Source organism: Podarcis erhardii (genome assembly GCF_964252035.2).
Source record: "Podarcis erhardii genome assembly, chromosome: 8".
In the NCBI taxonomy this organism is placed as follows: domain Eukaryota; kingdom Metazoa; phylum Chordata; class Lepidosauria; order Squamata; family Lacertidae; genus Podarcis; species Podarcis erhardii.
The window spans coordinates 10274388-10300797 of NC_138499.1; the positions used below are offsets into that span (position 1 = coordinate 10274388).

The 26410-nt window shown below is 45.3% G+C and overlaps 2 long non-coding RNA genes across 2 annotated transcripts in view; both read right to left on the reverse strand.

Annotated features, from left to right (window-relative positions):
- The window catches only part of LOC309349173, a 688744-nt gene that overhangs the window by 239583 nt on the left and 422751 nt on the right, over positions 1-26410 (reverse strand). The gene's annotated exons all lie outside the window — the stretch shown is intronic.
- LOC309349194 lies at positions 1139-25480 on the reverse strand. The gene is made up of 2 exons (XR_014159816.1): positions 25441-25480; positions 1139-1270 (listed from the first exon to the last, which is right to left on the reverse strand). It is a non-coding gene; the product is annotated as an uncharacterized lncRNA (long non-coding RNA).

The window sequence follows — 26410 nt, forward strand, 5'->3', positions numbered from 1 at the left end:
AACCCAACACCAAACTAACATTTCTCACTCTATATATACAACCCAGTGCAGGCTGCTAACTCATGCTGACCTAGCTTTTTAAGCATTAAAAAAACAGCGGCCAGTTTTTAGCTGTGACAGGAGCTCTGTGTTTGGGGGGAGGGGGGGTTCCCCCCTACTCTCGATTGATGTATCGCCCAGCTGCTCTCTCTCTTCTGGTTGCTTAGCTACTATCTCATAGTTGGGTAGCTCCTCTCTAAACTGTGCAGTTTCCGTGTCTGCCCGTCTCTCTGCTTCCGGAAATGCTGGAAGGGGGGGGGATATTCCCTCTCCTCTTCTGTTAGGAACTGATCTACCTGTGATTGCATCTCCCAATCTTCCAATCCAGCCCAGCCCCTGACATTCTGGGAGACTAGGTGGGGAGGGGAGCTGGTCACAGCAGGAAGGGGAGACCCCCTGGCTTCTTCAGAAGGCTGCTCCATCTCTGGCTCTTGCCTCCCCCCTCCTCTCCAGCCTTCGCTTCTGCCTCTGATTCTGGACTGCTCTCTGCCACAGCCTCTTCCTGCTCACTAAACTTGTTAGCTCTTCAGCTTCCAACATCTCCTTCTCCCAGTCTCCTCCCTCTTCTCCCTTTGACCACTCATCATCTTCCCATCACCAGTCCCCTGGCTTTGAGTCTTCTTCTCTGGAGGGTTCCCCAGCTGGTGCCTCCCTCCACTCCTCTGCCTCCAGCCAGTCCATGACAGAGCCCTATCTGAACATGCTTGGGATTGAACCTGGGACCATGTGCATGCAAATCAGATGCTCTACCACTCCCTTCCCCACATGTGCTTGCTTAACTGTTGCCACCTACTCATTGTGCATGGCTCCCACAAAGCTCTCAAGGTGAGCATTCTGGGCAAGGTTTCTCACCATGGCTAGAAATTCTGTTTTCAATATAGTCAAACATAGAAAGTTTCTGGAAAGAAACATAGATCTCAGTCATAAGGAGCCACTGAGTCATTTACTCTTGGCTGCCAGAGGACTTGTAGCTCAGAATGGGAAGGCACTTCAGAACGGAAATATGTACCAGTGGCATCAAAAAGTTTGGTCATGTGCTCTTTTAGAGAAATCAACCCATAAGCTAAGGGCAAGCAGGGGACAAAAGATAAAGGACTCATTCGAGAAAACATGGAAAGCGTTTATTGATTACACAAGTGTAAAGGATAATGACTGCCCCTCACCCCCGATGTGCTCTAGACTATGGACCTTTTGAGTTATCTCTTGATCTTGAAACCCCATTAAGAAAACTCTGTAAGGAAAACATAAAAGAGAAACAAAGAGTTAGGATAATCAGTGTATATTAAGCAAACCTGTAAGAAAACATAAAGGAGAAAGAAAGAGTTTGGATAATCAATGTGTATAGTTATGGAGCATTTCTTAAGCCTGTTATGTCAGTAACTCGTTCTTTTCATCTGTTTCGCTTCATTTTTAATTTGTACTGTTAAAAAAAGTCTAATAAAGATTTTTTAAAAAAAATGCCAAAAGTTGCTTTCAACTTTGATCTGTATTGAAAACAAAATTTCGAGCTGCCACAGCAAACAAACAGTGGTGCACACTCTCTCTAGCCGCCCTTTTGCCCCAATATTAATAATATAATAATAATAATAATTTATTAGTTGTACCCCGCCCATCTGGCTGGGTTTCCCCAGCCACTCTGGGCAGCTTCCAACAAAGATTAAAAATACATTAAAATGTCACACATTAAAAAGTTCCCTGAACAGGGCTGCCTTCAGAAGTATTCAAAATGTCAGGTAGTTGTTTATCTCTTTGACATCTGATGGGAGGGCGTTCCACAAGGCAGACGCCACTACTGAGAAGGCCCTCTGCCTGGTTCCCTGTAGCTTTGCTTCTCGCAATGAGGGAACCGCCAGAAGGCCCTCGGTGCTGGACCTCAGTGTCCCGGCAGAATGATGGGGGTGGAGACGCTCCTTCAGGTATACTGGACCGAGGCCCTTTAGGGCTTTAAAGGTCAGCACCAACACTTTGAATTGTGCTCGGAAACGTACTGGGAGCCAATGTAGGTCTTTCAAGACTGGTGTTATGTGGTCTCGGCGGCTGCTCCCAGTCACCAGTCTAGCTGCTGTGTTCTGGATTAGTTGTAGTTTCCGGGTCACCTTCAGAGGTAGCCCCACATAGAGCTCATTGCAGTAGTCTACTCTGCCTCACTCTGAGGAAGGAGACCTCCCTTCTCTGAGCCAGGCAGGGAGGTCAGGGAGGTGAATAGCTTGTTGCAAGGGCAAAAGTTAACAGTTAAGTGGGGGAGAGGAGGAGGAGGAGGAGGAGGAGGAGGAGGAGGAGGAGGAGACAGTGGGGGTGGGGTAGCACAATTTCATGCCCCGGCCCTGGTTTTAAAGCACTCTCTGTCCTTAAGCAATATTTATTCTCTCTCTCTCTCTCTCTCTCTCTCTCTCACACACACACACACACACACAATTTCACAGAAAAACATCAAAGTGGTTTGTAACAACAACAACCACCATAAAAAATAAAAGCAGGCATCAATTAACTGTTGTGGAAAGATACATTCTTAATTGCCTATAACTTGCTTAGAGGGTTTCTATAAATATATAAAATGAAATATAAACCTGGTTAAATTAAAAATAAAAAGGGTATTGGAAGAAGTAAGAGCAGACACAGATGCTTGCATTCAGAGACATTCCCAAGAATGTAAATCCTGTGAGATGGATGAGGCGATTTAGACCCAGCAGCATAGCCCCCAAATTAACTACTACAACAAATTATTCCTGCCGTCTGCCTTGCCAGGTTCCTTGCCCTTCACTGGATGCCTTTGTGCCACATGAGGATTTCTCTGTGGGGCACTTCCCTGCCCCAGCATTGCTCAGTTAATGATCTGGATGCGTCCATGCTCCTAAGTACGAGAGCTGAAAACTATTTGTAGAAAAATATCTCTAAATTTAAGCTTGCTGGAGGGGGGGGGGGCACCTGCAAAGGGATTTCTGGCCAAAGTAGACGAATCATCAGCAAACCAGAGTGTTGGACTGCTGGCAGTTCCTTTGGGATTAGTACTATACCTGTGTTCATGCTTACTTCCCATCTGTTCAACTTGTAATGTGCAGTAATATTCTCATACAAGGAAACTGACCTTCAGCTCTCTGACTCTGGAACATCCTGCGTACAGGTGCTGTGGACATATCTGAGGAGGGGGCACCCCCCCCAACAGAAAGTTCACTCCAAACACTGCTCAGGAGGCTTGTTTGACTTCTTTGCTGTTCATTTTTCATCTGCTGACAGCTGAATTCTGCAGACCTGGTTTTCTTGGGGCTGAATTGCATGATTTCCTGGCAGCTGAAATTTTGGAGATGATGCTTGATCTTTAGTTTTGCTGGTTTCTTTGCTGATCTTTAGTTTTGCTGGTTCTTTGGTGGCTTTTCTTTTGACAACATTAGCTGCCTTAAGAATCCCTTTGGCCAAATGGCAGGGTAGAAGAATTTTAATACAAGAAGAAGAAGAAGAAGAAGAAGAAGAGAACATTGACTCGTCAGTGTAAAAAGGTAAAGGACCCCTGACAGTTAAGTCCAGTCACGAATGACTCTGGGGTTGTGGCGCTCACTTTACAGGCCAAGGGAGCTGGCATTTGTCTGCTTCCGCAGACAGTTTTTCCGGTGCATGTGGCCAGCATGACTAAGCCGCTTCTGGCGAAACCAGAGCAGCACACAGAAACGCCATTTACCTTCCCGCTGGAGTGGTACCTATTTATCTACTTGCACTTTGTGCTTTCAAACTGCTAGGTTGGCAGGAGCTGGGACTGAACAACGGGAGCTCACCCCGTCGCTGGGATTCAAACTGCAACCTTCTGATCGGCAAGCCCTAGGCTCAGTGGTTTAGACCACAGCGCCACCCGCATCCCACTCGTCAGTGCAGAAAGGAACAAACCACATAGCTTAAGATGGGATTGTATCCAACTAAGGACTTATCCCCTCTTCCTCTTTTCCTGCTGCTTTCCCCGTGGGAAAACTCTCTCTTTAGCATTCATTTGGAGCAAACGGCAATCGGGGTTTTGTGGATGGCTATTTGTTCTGATAAAGGAGTGGGGCAAGGGGAAAACCCCTCAGATCCATGCCTAGAAAGTGTGGGTCAATAGAACTGTGGACAAACTCTAAGTCACTGAGCAAGCGGACTTCATTCCTGCTCATGCTTGGAACAAAATTTCCCTCCTATCACTTTGGGTTTCTCCCGAACCCCATGGAACAGATTTGGGAGCACAGAGGGGATGCACAGAAAGAGGAGCAGTAAGGGCAACTCCATTGTTCAAGCAGAAGTTGTTCTGCTCGCAACATCAGAGTAAGATTCAACCCAATGCTTCCATTTTTAATGCCCTTCTAAAATGCCTCATGGTTTCTGAGGGAACTTTCACAGCAGTATTCACTCCTGGATTATCACAATAATATGCAAATACAACAGGTAAATGGATATATGTAAAGAAATCTGGCTCTAAAGCTGTTGTTTCGAACAGGAACGCTTTGAAAAATACCCTTGCAATGGATTTGCTAGCATTGCCTTCTGTGCCGAATGAATATTTTGTGAACAGTGAGGATTGACCAATTGGCCTCCAAGTGCTGGACTTGCTGCTAATCGGCCATTTTTTAAAAAGTAGTGGAAATATCAGAGAGTGAATAAAATCTGTTATTTACTTTCTGTAAACCTCAGAAGTTGCAAACACAATGGGAAATGTAGCAGTGTTGACAGTATCTTGTTGGGAAAGCTACAGAAAGGATAGCCTTGTTGTGGTCTTTCCCCCCATTGTGTCTGAGAATACAATGATGGAGATAGGATTTCTTCTCCGGAAAAAATGTATATGCAGCTGGTTGATGTGGGCCAAAGGAGAACTGCAATTGCAGATACAGCAGTATTTCCAGAGCTCATTCCACTAGACCACCGTCTGCCAACCTGGTGCCCTCTGGATGTTCTGGTTTCAGGGTCCCGTAAGCCCCAGTCAGCTAGCGAAGGCTGATCTACACCAATGACCATGAGCAGGGCTGACCTAACAGATGGTGTTGCTATGCATTTGCTGGAGCCTTAAAACCAGTCCTAAGATTATTGGCAAAGGGAATGAAATTAATCCAACCCCTGACTTCCTCCAGTTTTATCCAAGTCATACTCTCTCTCTTTCTCAGACTCACACACCTCAGTAGTCATCAAAAAACTGTAGTCAAGTATATGGGAAAATCCAACCGGAAGACCAATTGTATATTGAGGAGGTAGTGATTTTGACATGGGTACCAGTATGTTTCCGAGCACAATTTAAAGTGCTGGTGTTGACCTTTAAAGCCTTAAATGGCCTCAGTCCAGTATATCTGAAGGAGCATCTCCACCCCCATCGTTCTGCCTAGACACTGAGGTCCAGTGCCAAGGGCCTTCTGGAGGTTCCCTCACTGGAAGAAGCCAAGTTACAGGGAACCAGGCAGAGGGCCTTCTCGGTAGTGGCACCTGCCCTGTGGAACGCCCTCCCACCAGATGTCAAAGAGAACAACAACTACCAGACTTTTAGAAGACATCTGAAGGCAGATGACTTTCTGTAAACCTCAGAAGTTGCAAACACAATGGAAAATGTAGCAGTGTTGACAGTATCTTGTTGGTGACTGGGAGCGGCCGCAGAGACCACATAACACCGGTCTTGAAAGACCTACATTTGCTCCCAGTACGTTCCCAAGCACAATTCAAAGTGTTGGTGCTGACCTATAAAGCCCTAAATGGCCTTGGTCCAGTATATCTGAAGGAGCGTCTCCACCCCCATCTGAAGACAGTCCTGTTCAGGGAAGCTTTTAATGTTTGAAGCATTACTGTATTTTAATATTTTGTTGGAAGCCGCCCAGAGTGGCTGGGGAAGCCCAGCCAGATGGGCGGGGTATAAATAAATTATTATTATTATTATTATTATTATTATTATTATTATTATTATTATTATTATTATTATTATCATTATTACCCTTCCTGCCTCTGTTCCTTCCCCCTCCCTGGCAACTGTTAAATTTTTGAAGGTGTGAGAACCTTCTCTGATGTCCTAATCAGTTGGGAGCAGATGACGCCCCACACACAGCTGCCTTAATCAGACTGGGTGGTTAGTGCTGGGAACCTACTTTAATGTTGGAAATTGTTAATGGAAAGTAAGGCATTGGGAGAAGGTGGATATCTATAAAATCAGATGGTTTGGGCAGAGTGATTTAGAAGCTCATGCACAGACTGATTAGCCACAGGGCCATGGAATCTAAGACTACCTGGCTGAGTTACTTTGCCACTTCTTGAAGGCTTCCAAGTGGCATGCCTGGTATGTATATATTGCTTGCTGTTTAGGGATAAAATATTCTTCTCAACTCCCTTGTGTTTTGTGTTGCTTCTGGATCTCCTTTAGAAGAACCACCTTGCATTTGGCAAGACATCAAGTAGAGCTACAGGTGGCCAAATGTTCTGTTTGAAAACCCGGAGAGCTGCTACCAGTCAGTGGTGGTTGGTACTCATCGGAACTGGTGGGGCAGAAGACTTGTAGAGTCAGCACCAAAGACAGGCAGATCCAACTAATTCTAATGTTCTCCCATCTTCCTCCCTGCCAAATTCAATGAGGACAGACAGCTGATAGCCATGGTCACCCGCTGAACCTGGCCTATGGATGGCAGGAGATATTGCCTGGTACACCAACGCAAGGTGTTAGAAACAATGGAGGAAATAAAATGCACTTTTCGTATTTTTTTGCTGCAACAGCCTCTGGTTTTTGTCCAGCTAAAGATAAATGGAGTAGAAGTTAATGAAAACAGAAAACGCGGACTGTGGCTCGGGAATCATATTGTGCAGTAATTTACTTACAACAGGAGACTTCTGCATTAGCTACAAAATGGAGAATTTTGTCACTAATATGGGGTGGGGGAATGAATGTATGGCACTTTCCAGCATACATATAATGAACTAGTCAAGGTTTCTTCTTTGGGAAGGGGGTGGGGTGGAGAAATGGATTATGATGCATTAAACTTGGTGTTAAGGCAGCTTCCTATGTTCTTCTAATTCACTTAGGGAGTTAGGGATGGGGTGGGGTTGGAATTCAATTTAGTTCACATTTAAAGGTGAACCTACCTAATTCGCACTTTCTGAAACAATACATGAACCAAAACACAGCCATCCTTTAAAATTTGCACTTATCTGACTTTTTCAGTGCAGTTCTGCAGCCACACACACACACACACACACAGAGAGAGAGAGAGAGAGAGAGAGAGAGAGAGATGCATGTACTAGGGTCAAGTGTGCTTAAAAATGCACAAATGGGTGAAAATATATGCAGGGAAATTGCTATTCTAAAATGTGTCCATTAGGCATAAAGGTAAAGGACCCCTGACCATTAGGTCCAGTCATGACCGACTTGGGGTTGTGATGCTCATCTCGCTTTATTGGCTGAGGGAGCCGGCGTACAGCCCATTAAACATAGCCACATTCAAAAATATTTATATTAGGATAAATTTGCACTAAAACATTGGAGAATTTACATGCGGAGTTGAAGAAGGAGGAGGAGGAGGAGGAGGAGGAGGAGTTTTTTTCTGGGGGTGTTGTTGTTGTTTAGTCGTTTAGTCGTGTCCGACTCTTCGTGACCCCATGGACCAGAGCACACCAAGCACTCCTGTCTTCCACTGCCTCCCACAGTTTGGTCAAACTCATCCTGGTAGCTTCGAGAACACTGTCCAACCATCTTGTCCTCTGTTGTCCCCTTCTCCTTGTGCCCTCCCTCTTTCCCAACATCAGGGTCTATTCCAGGGAGTCTTCTCTTCTCATGAGGTGGCCAAAGTATTGGAGCCTCAGCTTCATGATCTGTCCTTCCAGTGAGCACTCAGGGCTGATTTCCTTAAGAATGGATCGGTTTGATCTTTTTGCAGGCCATGGGACTCTCAAGAGTCTCCTCCAGCACCATAATTCAAAAGCATCAATTCTACGGCGATCAGCCTTCTTTATGGTCCAGTTCTCACTTCCATACATCACTATTGGGAAAACCATAGCTTTAACTATCCAGACCACTCTAGGCTATATAGACCTGGCGCCTTTTTTCTAGAAGAAAAGCACTGACTGTGTTGAAATCTGAGGTTGAAATGCGGAGAACTGAACTGAAGCTCCCTTGCGCATGGCTATTGGGAAAGGCACTCTCCCAATAAATGATGGTGATTGTGATGAAGATTGGAAAAGAAAAAAGCTGAGAGAAACTGAATTTGATACATTTGCCCATCCCTCCATTGAATACTAATACTCTTGTAGGTTGTTTTCAGCCAATGTTCTGCTGGCTTTCTTTGGGGTTCTGTAAAAACTTACAACCTCCCATCTCAAACACGACATTTTCTCCTCTTGCACAGGGCAGTGAACCCCAGTTATTACAAGTCTCCTCTTCTTTTTAACTTCGTATTTGGGGGCTCTGTGGGAAGGGTTCGTGGTGTTGCATCCTCTCACATGTCAAAAGGGTTCCTCAATCAAGAGAGAGAGAGAGATTGAAAGCCACTGCTCTAAAGAACGATCGATCTTAGGGATGGGGATGGATGAAAGAAGTTTTGACACATCAAAAAAGCCGCTAGATAGAAGGGAGGAAACAAACAGGCAAACTTTTGACCAATGAGAACACACTTTGCTCAACTCTTTGAGAAGGCTGAGTTTAGCTTTCGGGTTTTGAACCAAAGGTTTTTCCAACAGCAAATATGCTTTCAGCTTGGAGATCAAAACATGGCTGTCAAACCCCAGACTGAGCAGGAGAAAGCATACAGATTCTGTTACCTGGGAAAGACGGATGTGGAGGCTGGGGGGGGGGAGGGAAAAACCACAGTATGTGATTTTTCTTCTTCTCCACCAAATGCAGCCCTAATGATAAACCTCTGGGAAATGTTACATCTCAGCTTTCATGGAAGAAGCGGATTGCACAGCCATTTGGGAGAATGTGAATGTTTTCCAGACAGAAAAGTACATTGGGTTGGGGGTGCAGTAAGAAACTATATGAACATGAGACGCACTAGATAGGGCCTTCTGGCAGTTCCCTCGCTGTGAGATGCAAAGCTACAGGGAACCAGGCAGAGGGCCTTCTTGGTAGTGGCACCCAACCTGTGGAACGCCCTCCCTTCAGATGTCAAGGAAATAAACAACTATCTGACTGAAGGCAGCCCTGTTTAGGGAAGTTTTTAATGTTTGGTGTTTTATTCTGTTTTCAATATTCTGCCCAGAGTGGCTGGGGAAACCCAGAGTGGCTGGGGAAACCCAGCCAGATGGGCGGAAGAAGAAGAAGAAGAAGAAGAAGAAGAGGAGGAGGAGGAGGAGGAGGAGGAGGAGGAGATTCCTAATATGGGGGAGTGGCTAATCTGTGGCCATTAAGATAATGTTGGAGTCCAACTGCCATCATCTCCAACCAGCATGGCCAAAGGTCAGGGATTATGGGTGCCGTAGTCCAAAACACCTGATAATTTATTTTTTGTATTTTACAGATTTATAAATCTGCCCACTCCTGCCTCAGGCCCCATCTACCAGTGTTCTGCAGCTCTTGACAGGATTTCCAAGAAGGAATGCAGACCTTGGTCTGAAAAATATTCTCTCCCTAACAGCCTTAGGGAAACCCTGCTGCAGTGCAGGCCTGTATGTTTTAGAGCCCTCCTAAATAAACCTATTACGTTCCTAGAGCTTGCAGGGAGCCTGAACCCGTAGCCAAGGTTCAACAGACAGCACCCTGAACGTTTGTCACTTTTCCTGAAAGCTGCCTTTCCGTTGCTGTTCTGTTTCCGCCCAGTCGAGAATACTTTGCACGGCTTGATTTGTTAATGACAGGTCTGCCGATGTCTTTGCAATGCAGTCAAGGAGACACTTTTGTCGAGGCCACAGGTGTCACCTGCTTTCAGATAGCATTTAGCAAAGTGTGCAAGAGGTGTGCTGGATGAGAGAGAGCGCTGTATTTGCCATCCTGCTGTGCCTCAGAAGCTCCTGAGCTCAAAGAGAGAGGGAGAGACTAGAAAACACTAAAATGCATTTTTTCCCTGTTGTGACAAAGGCATAATGGACGAGTGTTCCCTTTGTCACCTACGTGAGACTATTGATGGCTATAGAAAAGTTGGGCAGGGGGCGGGATATAGGTCACAATCTAGCAAAATTTCAGACTGGTGTGATAAACCTGTATCTGGACTGTACCATTTCAGATTGTAACCATAGTGGTATCCCTTACTATGGAAATCTCAATCTGTATAGAAATTAGAGACTGGGGAGAAAGAGTCTACCATAGCCTGCTCTCTGATATACCATTTTATTTATATGTGGGATTCTTTCACCAGGGGAGAGCTTTCAACCATGTGTATCTCTACCTATACTCTGAAGTAAAGGTAAAAGGACCCCTGACCATTAGGTCCAGCCGCGGACAACTCTGGGATTGTGGCGCTCTTCTCGCTTTACTGGCCAAGGGAGCCGGTGTACAGCTTCCCGGTCATGTGGCCAGCATGACTAAGCCACTTCTGGCGAACCAGCACAGCGCACGGAAATGCTGTTTACCTTCCCGCCAGAGTGGTACCTATTTATCTACTTGCACTTTGATGTGCTTTCGAACTGCTAGGTTGGCAGGAGCAGGGACCGAGCAACGGGAACTTACCCTGTTGCGGGGATTCGAACCACGGACCTTCTGATCGGCAAGTCCTAGGCTCTGTGGTTTAACCCACAGCGCCCCCTGTGTCCCCTATACTCTGAAGTAGTACAACCCAAACACAGAGTTGCCACTAGGACCCAGGAGACCAGAGCTCTAATTTCAGAAATAATTTTAGGAATCCTACTAATTAAAGCAGAGCTCAAGAGGAATAAAGAAACAGAGCCTTAGAATGGCTATGTTTTATGCCAACTCCTTCCCGCTTCTGAAACTTCCTGGGCAGAGCACACCTGGGGAAATAGTTAATTTCCCCTGCTAAAATGGCACAAAGGTGCAGTGAGCCAGAAGATGGCGGCCCTTGGGCCAGATACAGCCTATTGGCAAATCACTTCCTGATCACTCTTCTGAAAGAAAAGCCCAATCAGATGTGCTGACCCACAGGTGGTCTAATTTCTGGCGCGAGTTTGAGCTGAGTGAGCCAACATTTTAATTTTTTTCTCAAGCTTTGCTATTTTAATCTGGTTTGCTGAGGCAGCCCCTCTTGTTTGCCATCTCGAAAACCTCAGGACAGATGGATGCTGAACTAATTTCCTGTCTCTGCAGTGTTGGATCTAATTAAACATTTAGACAGAGAAAGTTATAATTGTGGGGTAATCTGTCTTGCCTTTATCATGCTCTTTCCCCGAAGATACTCTCCTGCCTTTCCACCGAAGCAAATAAACTTGGACAGATGTTTACTTTCAAAGCAGAGCTGGGGAGGAGACAGAGAAAGAGAGGAGCGCTATTAACATGGGTCGCATTCAATAGCGAAGCCATTCCCCCCCCCCATTGCACTTGAAGCCAACATTCATCGTAGAACAAAGATTTTGGTACTGAGTAAAATTTGATTTGCATGCCTCGGGGAATAATAAAAGAAACCTATTATGGAATGAAATGGACTGTAATCACATTGAGAGGATGGAGAAAGATTGCTGCTCCAGGAGGGAAACCTAGCGTCTAGCAAATGGGCTGTTGCAGAAGAAAACACAATAGTGTCCCAGATGAAACATCAGCCAGCATTCTGCGGTTGATGTATGAACTCTGTTTACAGATGCTCCTTTTCTAAGTGGAGTGACTCAGGCTTGCCCTTTCAGACCATGTTTGCAGGAGACTGCAGCCAAGTCCCTAGTATAGCGCTAGAATAATTCCTGCACAAAAGACTGGCATAAGAAGCGCCTTGCTGAATTGGACCCTCTTGGTTGTGAGTCCTGGAAGACCTGCCCCCTGCTCATTGGACTGACTCCAGCTACAAAAGTTGAGGTTGCTGAACAGTCTCTTGGGTTAGGGTATTGTTGGCAGGGGTTATTGCTGATATCGAGATCAATTTTTTGTATCTTTATTTTAGATCTTATTATGGTTTATGTGGAAATTGTGCAATTTAGTAAAGACTCTCCTCCCTGGAAGAGAGGGGAGTGGTTGTGGGCGGGAGCCCGAGCTCCGCCCTTAGCAGGGGGCAGTAGCCCCCTGCCTCCCCCACTCACCTGGCTGGCGTCCACGCCCCTCGGCAGGCACCCAACCAGGTGCCGCCGAGGGGGCGTGTTTAGCAGCTTATGTGCTGTGACGCCAGCCCCTCCTCGGCCTCATTCTCTGCTCCGTCGTCCCGTCACGAGTCACCCACCCTCCACTCCCTTTAAGCTCAGGGTCTCAGTTCCTTGGCCTTGCTATGGACCTTAGGTTGGTCGCCCGGGTTGTCCAGGGGGCCTGGTAGGAATTTTTCCATTTGGCATTAGGCTTTTTGGTTTTTTTGCCTACCTCATAGCAATCGTCACAACTTTCGTGGTATTGGTGGGTAGGTTAGGCATTGGAATAATGTGTTGTGGTGTGTCGAAGAGCTAGGTGTGGCCATCGCCTATGCCTTCAATTTTTGGGTATTCCGTTAAAGGAATCCGGCGGTCGTGTACTCTGTCCGATGCCTGCTTGGCGGGAGGCCATGGCACGACCCTCGGTGACATCAGGGGAGAGCCTATAGTTGGATTAGCATCAACAGGCTCCACCTACTGGTGAATAAACCCTCTTGTTTTAGACATCCAATGCCTAAGCCAATACCTTATCACTGCTGTAATCAATAAAATTGTGGCCTTATTCTTGCCCATTAACCTTATATCACGTGTCCTTGTGTATTTATTCCACATTGCTGGGGTCGGGTCCTCGAACCACAATGCACTTTTAATGTTTAATTTATTGTTTATGACCACTTTCATTACGTTGTAATTATGGTTTGTTTGTTTTTCATGGTGAAAGCCACCTTGAGCATGGTTCGAACTATGGAAAGATGGCGTACAAAGAAAATTATGTATGGCTGTATGTATCTAGACCAATACCCTCTTCCTGCAGAGGCCAACAAGATGCATATAAGAAGCCCATTATTTTTTTGCAGTAGCCACACACTGCCTCATTTTTTTCCTATTGGGTTATTGGTGAGGGACTTTGTTGGAAGCTTTCCAAAAGTTCAAGTACACTATGTCAACCAGATCACCTCTATCTATATGCTTGTTGACACTCTCAAGGAACTCTAAGAGGCTCTTGAAACAGAACCTGCCTTTACAGAAGCCATGCTGCCTCTGCTTCAGTAAGGCTTGTTCTTCTTTATATACCTAGTTATTTTATACTTAACAGTACTTCCCACCAGTTTTATGGAGACAGATGTTAAGCTAATTGGCCTGTAATTTCCAGGGTGCCTCTTCTTTAAAAAATAGTGTTACATTTAAAAATCAGTGTTACCAACCACACACCAGCTGAGGTCTTTCATTGGGCAATTGGCCTCATCTCTTAGATCTTTTTCCTTATCAGTCTTGACTAGTTCAGGTGGCATCAGTATATATGTGAAGTTGGGATTGATTGGTGGGGTTTTTGACCCAATTTGCATAATGTTACATTTCCTTACACTGAATTACTTTTATGATATCACTGAGTTTGGAGAAAGATCCTTTCGGAGCCCTTTGCCATTCCTTTTTGTTTATACCACACTGAATAATTTGGTGTAATCAGTTAACTTGGCCACTCACTGCTCGCTACTAACACCAGATCATTTTTGGACATGTTAAAATGCATGGGACCCCAATACAGATCTTTGGAGGACCCAACTGACTACACCCCTCCATTGTGAGAACTGTCCATTGATACCTGTTCTCTGTTCTTTAAGCAGTTACTGATCCACACGAGGACCTGACCTCTTATCTAATGACTCCTAAGCTTTCTCAGGAATCATGGTGAGGACCTTTATCAAAAGGTTTTAGAAAGTCAAGTATACAGTGACCACTACATCATGGCTATCCACATGCTTAATGACTACACCAGTGGTGTCATGGCAAACTCAGAATTGCAGAGTCCCTTCATGATAATCACAGGCACCCAATGTCACAGCCACAGCCCCACCTAAGTTTATGCAACGATCTGAGATTATAAAAACTATTTTATAATTGTTACAATATTAGCAATTAGGGATGTGTTGCAACCATTCATGCAGACCTTCCCGTATTGCCTTTCAACTAGATCTACTATTTTCTGTGCATGTACATAGGCAATAATTTAGAATGCTCCATTATTTTCTTTCAGAGTGCCTTGAGTTGGGTTTCCCTTGAAGTTCCATTGTATGCAACAGAGCTTGCACACTGTTCTTTTGAAACTGAAGGACCTTCTGTTCCTAAATGCTTAGCTTTGGAACATACCGAACAACAACAACTCAGTGTTGTCCCTAAGTGCCTTCTCCAAAGTGACCCTAGGAGCCAATCCTCAGTGGCTGGCTCACTTCCTTTCACTTTGATTGGCTCCAATCATCAGAAAGGGTGAGAAGACTGCTTCTCAGTGGCTAAAAGCTCCATGTTCATGTTGATTGGGCTACTCAAGGACACTGGAGATGGGGAACCTTCTGAAGAAATAGTAATGGGTCTTCAACCCTCCCCCCCCCATGACCCTGGACCATTGCACCTCTGATTGACATTCTCAAAGAAATCTAAACAAGCAATGGAGATGCCTGGGGTGGAGCAAGTGGATAGAGATCTTTTCACCTGCTGTCTCACAATACTGGAATCCAATCAGCACCGTGCCCCATAGTCAAGTTTAACTGGACTTAACCATCCAGGGGTCCTTTACCTTATCTTTTTGCTAGAATCCAGGGCCATCCAGTGGAGCTGATGTCAGCATTTTCATTCTCTCCCGTTGATGGATGTGTGATTATTACATCAAATGTCTATGTCTACATTCCACCACATGTGATAAAATGTTCCTATTTGGTTTTTACACCTCCAACTGTGCTGATCCTGGGGGGAAGGTTACCGTTGGCGTAGTCAAAGTCTGGTCCTGGGTCACTAGCCTGGAATCAGTCCACAAGGAGCGGGGCAAGGTCCGAAGCAGGAAGCCGGGCGGGGACAGGAGCACTGGAGAGTCAGGTCTGGGCAGGAACAGGTACTCAACAACGACGTTGCTCCCGCAACCTGGGACCGGGCTGACTGGCCTTTATCTGTTCTGAGGCCAGGGGCGGCCCCGGCCCCCAGGAGACCCGCCTCTCTTGGCCTTAAGGCGAGCACTCCTCCTGGGTGAAACCAGTTCCCTTCGCCTCTCTGCCCTGAGCCTCTGCAGTTCAGGAGAGGCTGAAGGGTTACTGGGCCCAGGGGGAGACTCACCTGCAGGCACTGAGTCCTCAACCACCTCTGGAGCCAGAGTGGATTCACCTGGTGCCTGCTCCTGAGGATCCGGCACAGGTGCAGGCGCTTCAGAATCAAGGCCCTGCCCCAGTTCAGCCAGCCCTGGAGGCGGGGACTCCTGTGCAGGCTGGGATTCCTCTGGTTCAGCCTCTGAATCGGAATCCCAGGCCATCACACCAACAATTATTGTTGTGAGATTTATTTATTTTAGCCAACTTAACAGGGGTTAGATACCACCTGTATTTCATTTTCATGAAATTTTCCCTTATTTAACACGGGTGGCACTCTGGTCTAAATCACAGAGCCTAGGGCTTGCCGATCAGAAGGTTGGTGGTTCAAATACACGCGACGGGGTGAGCTCCCGTTGCTTGGTCCCTGCTCCTGCCAACATAGTAGTTTGAAAGAACGTCAAAAGTAGATAAATAGGTACCGCTCCGGCGGGAAGGTAAACGGCGTTTCCGTGCACTGCTCTGATTCACCAGAAGCAGCTTAGTCATGCCACATGACCTGGAAGCAGTCTGTGGACAAACGCCGGCTCTCTTGGCCTATAGAGTGAGATGAGCGCCGCAACCCCAGAGTCGTCCGTGTCTGGACTTAACGGTCAGGGGCCACTTTACCTTTAAGTAGCAGGCTGTAAATTTTAAGTTTTTTATCCAGAACTTTTTCCATTTGTCCAATTCAATCGTATAACCTAGGTCTTGGTCCCATCCAGCTCTGCAATATCTTTCTTTAGGTGTAGCACCCTGAATTGTGCACAGTATCCCAAATGTGGTCTCACTAGTTCCTTACGACCACTTTGGAAGACTGTTCAGTTTATTCGCCGCAGCTGGCTGCCTGGTCAATTTGCAAAGTTCCAGTATCCTTATTGAAATTCTACCTTTTCTGCAGCTCCTGAAAGTGTGTCATTGTCCTTCTCCCACTCTCAAGCAATTGATTATGCCTGTGGCATCAAGGTGCAGATCCCCACAGGGCAGAGAATGCTATTATAATGATGAATACGGAGTCCTCCGGTGTAAATGAACAGGGCTTGTGGAAAACATTTGCAAAGCCCCCATAAAACAAGCCCAGTGACAAACAGGCGAAAAGAAAAAATTAGCAGGGATATGAATCCTTCACGATTTCTTTCCTCCGCTCCACTTCCCCCTCCCCCCACTTCTCTTGCCTCTCCTTGAATCCCACACAGGCAATCTTGCTTGACAGGTTTACTTGTCACGATGGGCGCAACACTCTTCCTCTGCTTTTATACTTGAAAGACTTGGATACTTTGCAGTCTGTCAAGTCTAAATCTATTTAATCCATGACAATTTATGTCCCTTCCACAGCGCGGTGCTTGTTTTGATCATAAGACCAGGTTTATTCTTGCATGAAATGAACTGAAACTTCGTAAGGTGCGAGGAGGAAGGTGGGGAGACGGTGACTGCTTTTAAAAGCAAGAGTGGGTTGTAGGAAGACCTTTAAATAAATCTGAGTTGTCCTCTAAGTGAAATCTTGGGCTGCAAATGGGCCAGTTTTGGTTTTCCCCCAGAAGTTTGAAGGTGATCTGAGAGCAGAACCTTTGCCTAATGTACAGTACAAAGCAAAATGTATTTCTCTTTTGGCCATCTAGACCAATATTTGGTGCTCTGACTGGCAGTGGCTCTCCAAGGATTCAAGTGGAGGATTTTCACATTTGACTTTGATGTCTGCTATCTAGGCCCTTCTTTTCCTTACAATCCCTAAATCCAATAGATGTTTGATGGTGTTCAGTGCTTGGAATCTAAATTCCAAGACCATCCATTGTCCTTAGGCAACATTTCTGACTTTGTGGCTGTTATGTTGGATCATATCACAGGCTGCCATCTTTGGGTGAGCAGTGCTGCAAAAGAAGTGCGTGTGTTTTGTCCCTGGTGGTCATCTCATTTCTTCTGACCCTGCGTTGTCTCAGCTCAAAGAGGTTTCTGAAACATTGCAAAGTCCTGCAACACCTGCAGCCAGAAACATCATAACCAGATACTGGAGAGACCTGTCAGGAATAAGCACGGACCAATGGTACCAAATAGTATGGGAAACAGTCCAACTAGAAAAATTAACCAATAAACTGAAACTGACACGGGGACAAACAGAAGAAGACGCCTTCACGGTATGGCTTGTTGGGTTCTGTATGTGACAAAAATCCACCAACGGCATACAAATCAATATGGCTAACCTGATCCAAAACACACACACACACCCCACTAACACATGAAAACAAAGACCACCACAGCCAACCACAAATGAACAACCACACCCTAGGCCAGCTCCAACCTCTCTCAACACCAAAGAAACACAAGTGAATAGCAAAGAACCTGCACAAGTCATGCTGACACAACACCCCACATATATTAAGTAAAATAGAAACATCACCATCCAACCTCACCCCCACTCACCTTTTCCCCCTCCACCTCTTTCCCCCTTTTCTTCCTAATGTCTCAACAAATGAAACTGATCTGTAAAAGATGTTACTTGAAAAAAGAGAGACATTGCACATACTTTTGTAAACCAAGAAAATCTTTAATAAAAATACATTTTAAAAAAACCACCTGCAGACACCTCTCCCTGCCCAAGCTAACTTGAGTGTACACTCAATCCTTCTAAGGGACCCATAGTGATTTGTGCTCAGGATGGCATTGGAGTGGTTATACACATTCCTGCTTTCAATACTGTTTGTGGCTGCAGAAGTTTCAGGGCAGACCTACTGCTTCATTTCCCATCTGTACATGTCCTTTAGCTTTCTGCTGAAATCTGCAGCTCACCATGCTGGTGAAGGCTGCACTGAACATTTTTTAAAAACTGATTTCTGTCTCCCATTAAAACTTTATATTTTTAAGACTCAGGTTTTATCTGAGCTACTTTCGTAGGAAAACACATCATTCATTGAAGGAGATAGAAGTTTCCTTTGAAACTCTCACTGTCACTGTTTTGTATTTCAGATTTATCTTGCAGGAGCTTTTCGCAGTTCCTTCTACACATTCCTTCTGAATTTTTATTTATGAGACACCTCTGGTGCTATCAATATTTCTTGAAACCTGTGCTTTTTTTTTCAAGAAAAATTGGTGCCGGTACTCACCATGAGGTTGTTACAATACGTAAGAGCCACACTTTTTAGCAACAACGAACAAGGAGGTGCTGGCACTGCGTATGCTTGAGTATCCTCTGGGGGGAAAAAGCACTGCTTGAAAAAAATGCATAATACCATCCAACCTGGAATGAGCCAGGAGAAAAGTAAACTAGAATGTGGGTCACTTCCAGCACAGCCCACCTGTCCTCACTGTAGCCTTATTAGACTAAGGCTGATTGGTGGGGTCTGTGTTGCTTCCAGACGGGAGGAAGGAAGTCAAATGACACCGAGGTTTGGTTCAGAGAAAGAGTTTATTCTGCAGAAGGCACTGCGTGAATCAGTTCACAGCAAGCAGAAAAGCAAGAGAAATTGCATACAGTATATATATCCTCCAGGCACCCTCTCCCCCCTTCCCCAGGAATCCAGACACGTAAGTTGACATCCATGACCATAAACAGATGTTCCTGTTCCGGTACTCTTGACCATAAAAGGATGTTCCTGTTCCTGTATTCCTTATCTTGGGGTAAGTAAGAAGGTCACCAACTCTAAGAGCACTCCTGGCGTCACCCCCGAGCGCGGGGGTGTCTTGCAAGGTTTGTGCGTCAGTGTGTCAGGATATCTACAACCCACAAGATAAGATAAGCCCCAGCTCTGCCATCCTGTCTGTACTTGGGAATGGACAAGACCATCCATTAAGCGTCACAGACTGATAAAGGAGAGTGCTTTGTTTATAGAGCTAGGTTCCTGTTATGCATTTGCTCAACAGTTCGAGTTAATGGTTTTTAGCTAATGCACCCTTGGTACAGGAAAAATGGGGATTTGGGGGCCCGTTTCAGACTGACTGCACACTCAGATTTTAGATTTGGGAAATCCATTCCTTCACCACTACTGCAAATATTAATATTTCACAGTTTGAAGCAAGTAGATGCATAAAAACTGACTCCTTTGGGAAGAAAAACATTGTCAAGGTCCATAATTTTGATGCAAAGCTTTACTTGCAGAACTTTCTTCAAAACAGAACAAAAACATCAAAGATACATCCAAATAATTCCATATCATATCTTGTGCTGTCCAGCACAGGCTCAGCAGCTTAGAAATAAAAGATAATTCCAAACATAGCTATAAACAAAGGTCTCCCTCTTTACAGCCTCCATTTTGCCTGGAGCTGTTTCTCCTCACTGGAGAGTGTCATTACATGTCCTTACTTCCACAAAGACTGGGAACAAAAATTCAGCCACCACCCTTCCAAGGTGGTGAATTTGCAATTCAGTACCTCTGTCACCTGATCTAAGGTTAAACACTCACATGTTAGCTAGCAGAAAACAACAATAGTTAATCAACCCATTGAGGAGTTCAGAGACCACTTAGTATACAGTGGAATTTCCCCACGTTAAAGCCTTCTGTAATACACATTTAGGCATTCCCTATTTCATTGTCAATTAAACAATTATACGCAACACCCATAATTCCCAGTGCATCAGGGATGGGTATTTCAGTACTGCCCTAACCCTTTCAATGCATTGCGGTGGGGAGCAAGTATGCGAATTTTGCGATTGAGCAATTCTTTTTAAAAACTTAAAATATGTAGATTGATTTTAAAGCAGTAATAACCTCACACTGTTGGGGATTTTTTGGTAGGTATGTTCTGGAACATATGATGGACTCAGCAATAATGCATTTATGGTGGATTTACACTGAACCACCCACATATCATTCTGTTTTATTTATTGTTCCGTGCTGCTTCCTCCAATGTTACTGAATTATTGCTGCCTGGAGGGGCACTAGTGCAACAAAAAGCAAGACATTAATAATAATAGAACAACATTTATTGAACATTTGGGGTAGAAAAAGTGAGTACAGCCATGCAGGCGCTGATGGGAACTGTAGTCCAAAACATCTGGAGGACACCAGGTTGACACAGACTGGTTTAGCAGAATAGCTATCTACCACAGATCTCAGGCTAAATAGGCTTTCATTTAATCAGGATAATATTTAAGCCTACTTCCCCTCCCTTGGTCTTCATAAGGAAAACTTAGGGTGCCCCTAGACTGCCAGTGTTTTGAGTGTGGGATTCAAGCTTAATACAGGAACTTTAGTTTTGAACAACTGAACTGGATCTATTTTGTTGCCCTAGAATGGGCTTCCTCAAACTCGGTCCTCCAGATGTTTTGAGACTACAATTCCCATTATCCCTGACCACTCGTCCTGCTAGCTAGGGATCATGGGAGTTGTAGGCCAAAAACATCTGGAGGGCCGAGTTTGAGGAAGCCTGCCCTAGAACAACAAAGCCACTTTGTTTTGTTCTAAGGCAGTGGTTCTCAAAGGGTGTGGCAAACCACCTGGTGTGGCAGGAGAGGATGGAAAGTGTGGTGCGGTTTCACAAACCCAGCTCTCTCCTCCAGCCCCCAGAGAAGTTTTTACAACTTTGCTTTACATGCTTTTAAAAAAATAAGAATAAGGAAAGAGTAAATGTGCATACCTCCAGATAGTCACACCCTTCATTCCCTGCCCCCCCCCTTTTAAAAAAGACAAACAACTCAACCTGGTTTACAAGTAGGGTGGACAGACTCCTGAAATTTATATTTATCATGCAAGATTCAACAACTGAGGTGAAATTGGCTAACTGAGCAGGAGAAGAATCTTCAGTGTGTGCTCTTAAAGTGGGGTGTCTCAGCCTTCACCCATAGTCTGCATGTGTCCTGGAAAACAACAGTCCTCATCCATCTAGCTGTAAATCCCACAAATGTCTCCAAGCACTTATTAAATCACAAACTCCCTCAATAACCGCCACCACCTGTGTTTAAGCATGCATTAAAGAGCACTGGCGTCTGGGAGGAAATCAAGGCTCCACCATAAACTGCCACTTCATAAATTGCATTGCAGTTTCCATTCTGGGGCCTGGTCACAGCAATTAGGGAGCAGCATAGATCCGTGTTTCTCAAAGGGGATGGAACAGGCTCTAGAGATGGGTCTGTATACACAACTCCTAATTCTGAAGCTCTCATCCCAGAATAACTAGCAAATTAAAGAACTCACAGCTCATAATATTACAGCAAAGAGATAGCAAACCTGTTGAGACTAGCCTATCTGTGATCCTGTGTGGGTTCTGTAGGTAAATTCTGCTTGGGAATTTTTGCTTGTTTTTGTTAGAATTCCTGCTCCATGATTGCAGTCATGGGATTGTTGTCTATCACTTGACGGTGTATGTTTTGACTCCACAGAGTGGGAAGTGAGAGAGACAGAATGTTTGTGTTACTGTGTTCTGTGAAGTGGGACTTTTGTCCTTTGTTCTTTTTCTCTTTGCTGTCTGATGCGAGAGAGAGAGGGAGCCAGGTTGCAGTGCTTTGTGTGTTTATATGTAAATAAAGTAGAAAATGCCAAAATGCTGAGTTGCTGAGGTCTGTTACGCAACTGTGCAGACTCTGCAGATCCCTAAGTGTACCAGTGTAGGTTGGCATCAGTCGCTGTGATGTTCAGGCAGAAGAAAGCTTTTGAAGCTCTCGAACAAAATACCAGGAGGGAGAGAACATGCTAGTCGGGCATGTGTCTCTGCCAGGGTCCTACTCAAGTGTAGGCTGAGCTCCTGACAGTTTTATCACTTAAGGAAGGGGTGGAAAATTGCAGACTTCTGAATATTGATGGACTCCAACTCACATCAGCCCTAGCCTGCACAGTCAGTGATAATGGGAGTTGGAGTCCGACAACATGTGGAGGACCATGGATTCCCTTAAGGCAACAAACACAGTCCACTCAGAAAGCAATGCTTGTATTTGAGCGAGTTAAGCTCTTGCATCTCTCTCCTCCCAAAATAAATAGGACCTAGCCAGTGTGAGCTTGGGCTGAATTGCACCTGGTATTTGAAAGACTGACATGCATTATTTTTTGTGCCTGTCAATAAGTTGGGCAGGAAGTAAATAACAACAACAACAATATATATTATTTATACCCCACCCATCTGGCTGGGTTTCCCCAGCCACTCTGGGCGGCTTTCAACAGAAGATTAAAATACAATAGTTTATTAAACATTAAAAGCTTCTCTAAACAGGGATGCCTTCAGATGTCTTCTAAAAGTCTGGTAGTTGTTTTTCTCTTTGACATCTGGTGGGATGGCGTTCCACAGGGTGGGTGCCACTACTGAGAAGGCCCTCTGCCTGGTTCCCTGTAGCTTTGCTCTCGCAGTGAGGGAACTACCAGAAGGCCCTCGGTGCTGGACCACAGTGTCCGGGCAGAACGGTGGGGATGGAGATGCTCCTTCAGGTATACTGGACCGAGGTCATTTAGGCTTTAAAGGTCACCACCAACACTTTGAATTGTGCTCGGAAATGCACTAGGAGCCAGTGTAGGTCTTTCAAGACCAGTGTTATGTGGTCTCAGCGGCTGCTCCCAGTCACCAGTCTAGCTGCCACATCCTGGATTAGTTGGAGTTTCCAGGTATATGGAAGAGAAGTCCATCAGTGAGGGAAGAATTGTTGCACACACCAATCTCCAAGCAGTGAGAGAGACTTCAGGGATGACCAAACCTATCCAGAGTTCAGTTTCCTTGGAATGAAGGTCAGTGGAGACTGTGGTATCTTTGGGATACATGGTTTTATCTACACATCTATGCATAGGATGGGCAGGCTCACAGCATTAATGCTTTTCAGATACAGTGGTACCTCAGGTTAAGTACTTAATTTGTTCCGGAGGTCCGTTGTTAACCTGAAACTGTTCTTAACCTGAAGCACCACTTTAGTTCATGGGGCCACCTGCTGCTGCTGCGCCGCTGGAGAACGATTTCTGTTCATCCTGAAGCAAAGTTCTTAACCCGAGGTACTATTTCTGGGTTAGTGGAGTCTGTAACCTGAAGTGTATGTAACCTGAAGCATATGTAACCCGAGGTACCACTGTATTGCCTTCCTATTTAGTTTCTAGCAAAGCTCCTAGCTTTGGGTTCAGCAAGACAAGTCTCTGTGTCTCCAGCAATGTTGAACTTTGGGTTTAAAATTTCAGCGGCACCCTGTGTGATGCCAAAATTCAGCACTCCCTTACCTCTCACCTTCTGTTGTTCATCACTGTTGTGGTGCTCCCTGCAGTGCCCTATCGGCTCAGCGACCAGTGTGGGTGAACTGGTTGCATTTCCCTAAACCTGCCTCTGTCTCCAGCTTCCAGCATCAACCAAAACTCATACACACAGAGAAACAGAATTCCCCTTGGCCTATTGTTTTCCACCCTAAGATGACATGGTATTGAGCCAGATGAAGTGGGAAAGGACCCACTCATTTGTCTCTATGGCAACAGGACAACATCTTTGGGCATGTCAATGGTGGTACTTACCTGGCTAGCTAAGGCTAAGGCTACCTTACTAAGAAACTGGTCTGACCAGTTCAGTGGCCTCTTCTACTAGATCAGGGGTCAGCAAATCTTTTCTGTAGGGGGCCGGTCCACTGTCCCTCAGACCTTGTGGGCGGGCAGACTATATTTTGAAGTGGGGGGAATGAACAAATTCCGATGCCCCACAAATAACCCAGAGATGCATTTTAAATAAAAGCGCACATTCTACTCATGTAAAAACACCAGGCAGGCCCTACAAATAACCCAGAGATGAATTTTAAATAAAAGGACACTCATGTAAAAACATGCTGATTCTTGGACCATCCGCAGGCCAGATTTAGAAGGCGATTGGGCCGGATCCAGCTCCCAGGCCTTAGTTTGCCTACCCATGTACTAGATTCTAAGCCTCCTTGATGCAGAATCACAGGCCTGCAAGGTACCCCTGGATATCATCCAGACTGATCCCCCAAACCTAATAGTTTAAATCCCTCTACATGGGATTGCCATTAAAAGCCCATGAGAAACTTTAACTGGCTCAGATTATGTCGAGAGAGTTATTAACTGAGATGCGCCTTTCTGAGCATGTCTTTGCCAGTATGGGGATGTCATGAATATTAGAGAAAAATACATTGATTATGATCCCAGAAGTCTCTGCATTAATGTTTAATGCATCATTTCATTTAGTTGGAAATGCATTTTGTAAACACTTGCTCCCTAAACAGCTTGCCTAATAATCTTCATTTCATGATTGGATCGTTGCTTATGATCTCATGGAAATGTTAAGAGGATGAAGATACGAATCATATTCACTTTCATATTAATCTCAGTCAGAGATCTTTTTTCGAGAAAAATAGGTGCTGGAACTCACCATGAAATTGTTATAACAAGTCGCCAGGCAACTCGGGACAGCCCTGAACAGATGCCAGTTTGACAACAGTGCCGTTCATCTCCCACGGAGGTATAGAATCATAGAATCATAGAATCATAGAATCATAGAATCATAGAGTTGGAAGAGACCACAAGGGCCATCGAGTCCAACCCCCTGCCAAGCAGGAAACGCCATCAGAGTACTCCTGACATATGGTTGTCAAGCCTCTGCTTAAAGACCTCCAAAGAAGGAGACTCCACCACACTCCTTGGCAGCAAATTCCACTGTCAAACAGCTCTTACTGTCAGGAAGTTCTTCCTAATGTTTAGGTGGAATCTTTTTTCTTGCAGTTTGGAACCATTGCTCCGTGTCCGCTTCTCTGGAGCAGCAGAAAACAACCTTTCTCCCTCCTCTATGTGACATCCTTTTATATATTTGAACATGGCTATCATATCACCCCATCATATATTTGAACATGGCTATCATATCAGGTGCTGAAGACTACAGCGAGTTGTCTCCCTAGCTGGTTTGGGGGCTGTCAAATAAATGTGCCCCCATTTCCCTTGTTCACTTAGATTCAGGCAGATGGCTAGGGCAACTCAGAAGGGCCCTCACGCAAATGCACAGGTGTGCAGTGGTAGGGGCCTGCCTGGAAAGCTTAAAGCCAGCCATGGGAGGCAGATTGAAGAAAGGGAAATACCAATGGCCCCACTCTGTAGCTTGACCAATCGTGGCTAGAAGTGGCTAGGAGCTAAGTGGAGTCATAGATCTGAAAAAAAGTATAGACCTGCATACACTGGCCAGTTTCCGAATTGAAATGTTCGTTTTGGACTTCTCAGATGGTCATAAAGACAAGAAATGGGCAGCAGGAGCACTGGCCCGCAATGGCACTCACCTGAGTGGTGACAGAACTGCGCTCCGGTGCACTCCAGCTGAAAAACAACAACACTGATCTTGGTCAACTGAGTCTTGGTCAACCTGGTTCCCTCCAAATGTTGTGAACTGCAACTCCTAGCAGTCCCAGTAAGCAGAGCTGTTTGGGCTGGGGTTGGTGGGAGTTGAAGACTTTCCGAGGGCACCAAGTTGGTGATGCCTGAACTAGCTTCTCGAGGTTGCATGTTTTTGTCCAGTGTGGTGTAGTGGTTAAGAGCGATAGACTCGTAATCTGGGGAACTGGGTTCGCGTCTCCGCTCCTCCACATGCAGCTGCTGGGTGACCTTGGGCCAGTCACACTTCTCTGAAGTCTCTCAGCCCCACTCACCTCACAGAGTGTTTGTTGTGGGGGAGGAAGGGAAAGGAGAATGTTAGCCGCTTTGAGACTCCTTCGGGTAGTGATAAAGCGGGATATCAAATCCAAACTCTTCTTCTTCTCCTTAGCTAGCTATTTCGCTTTGTTGTTTTTTAGTCATTTAGTCGTGTCCAACTCTTCGTGACCCCATGGACCAGAGCACGTCAGGCACTCCTGTCTTCATTTTGCTTTAGCTGCTAGCAAGTATCTGAGATATTTATTCATGTGCATTCCACCTGTTTCACCACTTTCTCCAGAAGCATAAAGAAAGACTTTAAGGTGAAGGAACTTGATTAAGCTTATATTGCTTGCTACCATGACAGGATGGGCAAACAAGTGAAAATATTTTGGCGCTTCCAAGCAGACATATTGCAGGTCGCAGGGAGAGGACGCCAACTTGACCCAAAGCTTGTTTTGAAAGTGGAAATACATCGTTTATGAAACGCTGCCATGTAGATACTAAAACTAAACTTCCCTACAGTGTGTTGATAAGAGTGATTATTTTTAATATTAGGATTACTGGTTGTCAGGGCTGCCTCTAGGTCCCAGCTCACAGAGGACCAACGCCAGGCTGATA